At 49.3% G+C, this 8,828-nt stretch overlaps 1 pseudogene; it reads left to right on the top strand.

Annotated features, from left to right (window-relative positions):
- The first annotated feature begins 334 nt into the window (after nucleotides 1-334).
- On the top strand, nucleotides 335-8,035 carry LOC128836092 (olfactory receptor 10V1-like; annotated as a pseudogene).
- The last annotated feature ends 793 nt before the right edge of the window (nucleotides 8,036-8,828 follow it).

Below are 8,828 nucleotides of genomic sequence, written 5' to 3'. Positions count from 1 at the left end.
TGCTTTTTTCTAAACAGTCCTTTTAGCCCATCGAGTCCTTGATACTCCCAGACGGTGTCTTCGCCCGTGCCACCCCGGGCTTCCGGGGCGGGCAGAGGGCCGGTGTCCTCTTCCGTGGGATTGGTTCCCTGGTCAGGATTCAGAAACCGCTTTACCCGGGTGTGATGTGTCCATTTGTCGCTCCCGAGAATTTTAACTGCGGCCTGGCTGATGAGCGAAACGGTGTGTGTACCGTCCCACCTTGGCGTAAGGGGGTCGCGTTTCCACTTCTTGACAAGGACCTGGTCACCGATCCGGAACGGATGCACGGTCTGGTCCAAGGGGAGAGCCTGGAATGGCGCCGCGTATCGATGAAGCTGCAACAAGACAGATTGCAACCCGGAAACCTGTTTCCATAGTAAGTCATTTCCCACTTCCCAGGTTACATCCTCCCGGAATCCTGGGATAAGTATTCGGGGTGGAAATCCAAAGACTAGTTCAAAGGGCGAAAGTTTAAGACCCTTACGTGGGGCTCTTCGAATACGGGTGAGGGCGAGTGGCAAGGCATCAAGCCACTTTAAGCTAGACTCTGTGCATATTTTAGTCAGAGTATCTTTGAGAGTTCTATTCATTCTTTCTACTTGACCCGAGCTTTGCGGCCTCCAGGGTGTATGTAGTTTCCATTGTATACCGAGGGCCTGGGACACCTGTTGGACCACTTGTGAGGTAAAGTGGCTTCCCTGATCAGATTCAATCGTTTCGGGGAGATGGAATCGGGGAAGTATTTCATGTAACAGGGCCTTAGTAACAGCCCGGGCCTGGCAATGCCGGGTGGGGTAACACTCTACCCATTCAGTAAGCTGAGCTACAAATACGAGCAGGTATTTATAGCCCCTGCAAGGGGGCATTTCTGCAAAGTCAACCTGCCATCTCTGAAAAGGGTACGTGGCCCAGGGCCGGCCTCCCATTGGGGCGGGAGGGCCACACCCCTTTTGGTTTGTTCGTTGGCAGACAGGGCAATTACTAACTATTCTCTGGGCTTCCATGTGCATGCCCAGCCCCTTGAGGGATCGGGTGGCCAAATCAACCATTGCCCCTGACCCCATATGTCCTTCTTTATGCATGTGCCGGAAAAGTTCCTGAAGTATGGCCGGGGGACAAAAATCTCCCCCCCTGGTAATTTCCACCATCCCGGGGGAACCTGCCGGGCCCCCGCAGCCTGTGCGTAGCACGCCTCCTCGGCTGTATATCGGGGAGAGGGGTTTTTAGCTTCTGTATCTTGAACCAAGAGGACCCATGAGGCCCCTTCCCGTGCGGCCTCCTTTGCGGCCTGATCGGCCAATTGAGTATATCTACGTTGTTCAGCCTCCGGGGCCCTTCCATGGGCGCGCACATGTATCACGGCAACCCGGAGGGGAAGCATCAAAGCCTCAAGGAGTGTTTTGATGAGACTCCCATGTGCAATTCTTTGGCCTGACGCTGTGATAAATCCCCTCTCTCTCCACAGGGCCCCGTGAGCATGTACCACCATATAGGCATAGCGGCTATCGGTATACAGGTTAATAGTTTTTCCAGCTCCCAACCGGAGAGCCTCGATAAGGGCCACTAACTCCGCCGCTTGGGCGGACAAATTAGGGCTAAGTTTAAACTTGTATATTCCTTTGTCCTTAATTACTATTGCTGCTCCGGTGAACCACTTGCCATCTATCACATAGCTGGATCCGTCAACGTACCCCTCAATTTCAGGGTTGGACCATGGCAAGTCTGAAAGATCAGGGCGGGGTTTGGTTTCCTGTTGCAAGACCTCAATACAGTCATGAGTGGGGCTGGTCTCATGGGAAACCCCAGGATCGGGCAGTAGGGTAGCTGGGTTTATGGAGCTAACTGTCCTAAAGGTTAGGTTAGGGGCTAGCAAGAGCCCTACTTCATACCTGGTATGTCGACTGGGATTTAAATGCTTTTCCCCAGCGCCTGTCCCCAGTATTTGAGGCACCCCGTGGGGAACCACAACTTCAGTGTCCCCTCCCAGGGTCAATTTTTCAGCCTCCTGTATGAAGAGAGCGGTCGCTGCAACAGCCCATAAACAGGCAGGCTACCCCTTGGCGACAGGGTCCAGCACCTTTGAGCAGTATCCAATGGGTCACCAGGTTGGTCCCGACCTTTGGCACAGAACTCCAGCAGCCACCCCTCCCCTCTCGTGAACGTATAGAGTAAATGGCCTCCGGGGGTCTGGGAGGGCTAGAGCGGGAGGCTGAACCAAGGCTTCTTTTAGCTCTCGAAATGCTTTTCTCATCTCCCATGTCCAATGGAGCAGACCTTCTTTAGTTAAGGATTCATACAGTGGTTTGGCTCTTCCCCCGTAGTCAGGGATCCAGAGCCGACAAAAGCCAGTCAATCCCAGAAAAGCCCTTAATTGCCGGGGTTGAGGGCTATTAAGTATAACCTAGATTCTTTCTTTACCCAGACTACGACTTCCTTGGCACAAATGATACCCAAGGAAAGTGACCTGCTGCTTAACCAGTTGTGCTTTTTCCTTTGAGACCTTATACCCCTTTGCCCCAAGGTAATTAAGGAGCTCTATAGTTTGCTCTTTACAGGCTGCCTCTGTTTCAGTACTTAAGAGCAAATCATCGCAATACTGGACTATGTTACATGAGGGGTGTCTAGCCAGGAATGGGGTGAGGTCCCTTCTTAACTGGCTGCCAAAAATCTCGGGTGCACAGGTAAGTCCTTGTGGGACAACGGTCCAAAGGTATTGAGCTTTGTGGTGGGTATCTGGGTCCTCCCACTCGAAGGCAAACAGTTTCTGCTATTAACATGTTAATTTGTCTTAGGTCCTGGACCAACCGATACTGCCCATTAGGCTTAGGCACTCCCATTATCGGAGTGTTGTATGGGGACGTGCCTTCCCTGAGCCACCCGCACTGCAGAAACTTTTGAATCAGAGGTTTTAACCCGATTCTAGTGGTCAGCTTAAGAGGGTATTGTCGAATTGGACCGGGCTGCTTCCTTCCTTAAGAGAAATATGCACTGGTGAAGCATTCCGGGCCCGAGCGACGCCTCCCTCCTCCACCCAAACCTCAAGGTTAACCCCTGACAGCTGGCTCTCTTCATTCCTCCCCTGGCAGTCCGGAAAGTGATTTCCAGCGCTTATCAGGGCCATCTGGTAATTGGAGGACTGCTGCTTAGGGAGTCTAACTTCCATAGTCCCTTTATCGAATGAGATTTCTGGCTGCAGTTTAGTAAGAATATCTCGTCCGAGCAGCGCGATGGGGCAAGAGGGGCTGCAAACGAACTGGTGGGAAATTTGACGGTCCCCTATTTTTACTAGGAGAGGCAAAGTTTTTTCCAAAGCTGTAGTTTGTCCCTCAATCCCCTGGACTATGGCACGTCCCCGAGCTCTATCTCGGGGAGCCTTATTAAGGGGGAGCAAACTAAGAGTGGCCCCAGTATCAATAAGGGCTTCAATTGGGCGGCCCTCCACTTTAATTTTTACCGTGGGATCCAGGCTGGCAGCTTGTGCTGTCAGGAGGGGCCGCTGGGTCCCCCGGCCCCCCTATGGGGAAGACTCCTCCCCTGAACGTCCTGTACTGTTGTAGAGGATGGGAAGGGACGGGGTTTTATCTTTACGTTCCTTTCCCATGGCCTGTCACCGGGGGCATTCATTCTTCCAGTGCCCCTCTTTCCTACCGATAGCGCACTGATTTCGACCCGGTGGCCCTGGCCGTCCCTTAACTTTGTCCCCCCTTTCTTCATATCCTTCCCTTAGGGCCATGGCTAAAATGCAGGCCCCTTTCTTCTGAGAACGGGGGATTCTGTTGCTTCCAATTATATAGATCACTAGTGGTAAAGGGAACATATACCATAGTGAGATTGCCCTCAGGGGCTACAGTTTCCCGCAGTGGACACAAATAATTCTGTTGCAGGGGCCCTTGGAGTACCGGGCCACCCTTGCTCGATGAGCTAATAAGGGTAAACCGAATATCCCCAGGGTTATAGTCAGATGACAAGTTCCACTGCGTTTCGGAGCTCTGAGCTGTCACGGGGCCAGTCTTTCTCCTGGTGTGATCAGACACTGAGGAGCTCAGAGAGGTTAGAGGGGACTCCTTTTTGGAAGAACCCTGGTGGCTTGGCTCACCCCTGCCAGCTGAGGCATTATCCTCAGAGATGGGGGAGGAGTTTTCAATTGAGGATGCCAAAACGGGGAGGCCAGGATACAAAGGGGGAGGGGGCATAGGATCAGGGGCAGAAGGAATCACAGTGGGAGGACAGGATTTCTTAACGGGGACAGGATTTTCTAACAGGGGCACGAGCCATTAAGGTTTTAATAGTTTGTATTTTACATTTCTGTAACCATGGGGGAGGATTGGCTACGAGGTCCTGCCATATATCTATATAGGGATATTGGTCCCAATGCCCATCCTGGGTCACAATGCTATGTACTGCTTGTACAATTTCTGGCTTGAGTGTCCCCCCTTCGGGCCATTCCACCCCGAAGGTTGTCCACTCAAGAGTACAAAATCTTACAAGATTGTCTTTGCATAATACAGTTCCATAATCAGCCTGGCGTCTAAACGCCTTCCAGTTATCCAGCATACATCCCAGGGGCGTACTGGAGTAGGTGCTTTGTCCAGACCCCATTACACTTTACCCAGGGGTTTGTTCAAGACAAAGGTATCAAGAAGCTTTTAGGGATTCAGTTTTAACCCAGATATCCGCTGGGTCACGAGGTTCGGCTGACCCCCCTTGCAATCAAGATATCCTGGTCACCGGGTTTCCCCTCACAGAAGTCTTGGGGCGGCTGAAGTCAGCTTAAGCCTCAGACCTGTCAGCAGCACTCACTCATTTTACACAGATCTCCTAATCAGTCACAATCTTGGCTTCCAACACACCATCAAGAGGAGAAACAAGATTACCCCTCCCACAAACAAGAGCAGTCCCTGAGGCTGCTCCAAATCCCAATAGTTGTTAAGAACGGCCCATGGACTAATGGAGTTAGTGACGTTACTCATTGGCTGTTGGTTACTTTTCCTTTACCCACAAACACGACGACAATACACTTATAATACTACGACAATGTTAATATACCTTCCCTTATACGGGCTGCCTAGGGGATTTCCACCGTCCAACCCACACCTCGGGAGCGTTATTCCTCAAACCCAGGAGGTAAACGCACTTACCGCCTGAAGTGGCCGCGTCCGGCAGTCAGACTTCCCCTTCTTCTGAAGCCGTCTTGCTTCCGTGTCTTCAGAGTTCTCTTTAGAGAGGACACAGCCACCCCGGCCAATTGTGACGATCCGAGGCCCGAGCAAACCAACCGCTCGAGGTGGCCACTCCTCGGAGTCGCCCTCGGCCGTCGGTCAGTGCCCTCTACAGGGAGAGAAGTCCCATCTGGGGTGCCATTTGTTAGCCAAATGGACTCGTTTCCCCCTGGAGCTGCCCAATTACCCCAAGGAGGCACGGGAGTCTAGAAGACGGCTTCAAGTTCTTTATTGTTCAGTCAGCTGAGCGGGTGTCCCCCTCGACTCATGCCAGAGGGAGGAACACACCTTACAAGCGTAGAGCAAGTCTTTTTATACCCGGTAACAAATAACTTAACGTGCCTACATTCTGCTGACCTATGGAATTTTTAAATTCCTTTCTAGGGGTAAATAGGATACATCTGTTGGACCGTAAATAGGATATATCTGTTGGGCCTCTTTGATTGATTGTCTTGCTATACGTTCATATATGGGAAAGGGAGCTATGGCCATGGGGAACAGCTGGGATAATAGGCGAGTATTTGGCCTTTGTTCTAACATTGGCACCATCTCCCATAGGAAGCACCTCCCACACCTGTGTCTGTGCCTTCCTCTTCATTCTCCGATGCAGCTGGGTTGCATGGTAATCGCTCTGCAAACCTGCCATCTCTTGTCTTGCTAAAACCTCCCCTCAGAACTCACCCTGGTTGGCTTGCCTTTGAGGAGAGAGCGGGGAGAAAAAGGTGGGGGGTGGGGAGGAGAAGAGACTGGCAACACTAAGTTAACAGAATCATCAAACTGTGTCACTTTGTTGTTGTCACCCTCACCATTTCCCTCCCCTTCCTACCCCCTTCCTTGTCTGTTTATGCAGCTCATTTATTGTGTCATGTGGACATTAAGAGGTGCAGTCCTTAGGGTAGGAACAGGTCTTTTCTTGCATTTTAAGGGATTCAGAAATTATACATAATAGAAGAATGCACTGTAGGGAGACCGTGAGTGAGTCTCCTTACGTTAGAGCATGGCTGATTTCAGAACTAGCCCTTGCAGATGGTGCCAGCCCTGGACTCATACATTCCTACATTCTAAGGTCAGAAGGGACCATCATGATCATCTAGTCTGACCTTCTGTATGTTGCAGGCCCCAGAACCTCACTCACCCGCTCCTGCAATAGACCCATAACCTCTGGCTGAATTACTGAAGTCCTCAAATCATGATTTAAAGACTTCAAGTTAACCTGCAAATACCCCGTGCCCCATGCTGCAGCAGAAGGTGAAAAACTCCCAGGGTCTATGACAATCTGACCTGGGCAAAAATTCCTTCCCGACCCCAGATATGGTGATTAGTTGGACCCTGAGCATGTGGGCAAGACCCACTAGCCAGACACCTGGGAAAGAATTTTCTGTAGTAACTCAAAGCCCTCCCCACCAAGTGTCCTATCACTGGCCATTGGAGATATTTGCTGCTAGCAGTTGCAGATCAGCTACATGCCATTGTAGGCAGTCTCACCATACCATCCCCTCCATAAACTTATCAAGTTCAGTCTTGAAGCCAGTTAGGTTTTTTACCCGCTCTGCTCCCCTTGGAAGGCTGGTCCAGAACTTCACTCCCATGATGGTTAGAAACCTTCCTCTAATTTCAAACCTAAACTTGTTGATGGCCAATTTATATACATTTGTTCTTGTGTCCATATTGGTGCTTAACATAAATAATGCCTCTTCCTCCCTGGTCTTTATCCCTCTGGTGTATTTATAGAGAGCAATTATATGTCCCCATAGCCGTCTTTTAGTTCAGCTAAACAAGACAAGTTTTTTGAGTCTCCTCTCAAGGTAGGATCATCCTTGTAACCCTTCTTTGCATCTGATCTAGTTTGAATTCATCTTTCTTAAACATGGGAGACCAGAATTGCACACAGTATTCCAGATGCGGTCTCACCAGTGCCTTGTATAATGGTATTAACACTTCCCTGACTCTATGGAAATACCTCGCCTGATGCATCATAGGACTGCATTAGCCTTTCACATTGGCAGCTCATAGACATCCTGTGATCAACCAGTACACCCAGGTCTTTCTCCTCCTCTGTCACTTCCAACTGATAAGTCTCCAGTTTATATAATTGGAGGATGCTTCCTGGTATTGAACCTGAATGTTTCTCAGCAGTGCAATGTCATATCCTCTGGCTCTGCTCCTCTCCCCACTTTTCTTTTGGCAGGTCCCACATGATGGTTCCATGGGGGAAGAAAACCAAATGAGGCTGATACAGTGTGCACTTGGTAGCTGGGTTGCTGGTGCTGGGGTTCTTATTTTCCCTGCAAGTTACTGTTCTTCTGTTCCACCTGCTGTTCTGTGGCACCAATTAAATTAACCACTTCTGTTGTGATGTGCTGCCCATCTTGCAGCTGGCGTATGGCATAACGAAGAGCCTTGAAGACATCATTTTTGCTGTGACTATGGTAACCCTGACCATCCCCTTCCTTCTGATTTGCATCTCTTATGTCTTTATTGTGGCTGCCATCCTGTGGATCCACTCTGCGGCCAGCTGTCACTGTGCCTTCTCCACCTGCTCCTCCCACCTGACAGTTGTCCTTCTGAAATATGGCTGCTGCATCTTCATTTACTCCCACAACAGCTCCAGCTACTCCCTGGAACAAGACTAGGTGGTGTCTGTGGTCTACACTTTTGTGACCCCTGTACTGAACCGCCTGATCTACAGCATGAGGAACAAGGAGTTGAAGGATGCTCTGACCAGAGTGCTGAGAAGGAAAGTGCTGTCCGAAGAAAGTGACACCTTTGGACCCTCAATCAGAGAAACAATGTAGGACTGGATGGCGCAAGGTGCTTGGAAATGGGCCATACAGGATTCCTGATCTAGGGAACCAGTTGCGTTCTGGACCCAAGTTGTAGTGGTACAAGGAGCCCATGGTGTTGGAAAGTGAAATTATTAAGGTGCTTGAACCATCATGTGGGTTGCATGCTAATGCCAAGAAAATCTTAAAAATGCTGATTAGACAAGTATCATACTGATTGCTCACTTGACAGCAATGGCTGCAATCTCAGACTAGTAAAAAAGGGTAGATTTGTCAGTATTAAATGTTTCTACATTTTTTCCAACAGTTCTAGTTGCTTAGGGGTTTGGACTAAAAACTTCAAATTTGGCAGGCAGATATTTTTTTTCCACAAAATTTTAATTCAGATTTGACTGAGTTATAAGCAGCAGCATGCTTAGTAGAACTTGCTAGATTCTTGCTCCTACTTTTCTGAACCTTCCAATTGGTCACTGAGCCTGCTCCCAGACATTTACAGTGTTTCCACACTAGCACATAGAGTGGTAGAAAGGACACAGATAAAACTGCTGCTGCAGGCAATCTTAATGCTAAAATGTCCTAGTTTTCAAGTAATTGATGTGCAACCTGAAAAGGAGTCTTTTAACATCATTTTTTCTGCATGAAGTTTCATCTATGTAGAATGTAGTAAGTAGTTACCCAAGTGATTGTCACTGAGCTGCTCTGTAATAATTTATGAACACGGTATGTTGACTTGGTTATTGGGATGTTTGCTGTATGAATACATTGGTTTAGTTTAATAAGGGAGATGTAAGTGTAACCCTTCTGC

The sequence above is a fragment of the Malaclemys terrapin genome, chromosome 4 (genome assembly GCF_027887155.1).
Source record: "Malaclemys terrapin pileata isolate rMalTer1 chromosome 4, rMalTer1.hap1, whole genome shotgun sequence".
Classification (NCBI taxonomy): domain Eukaryota; kingdom Metazoa; phylum Chordata; order Testudines; family Emydidae; genus Malaclemys; species Malaclemys terrapin.
Note: the sequence above shows the minus strand (reverse complement) of the source record. Positions and strands in the feature narration are given on the sequence as shown.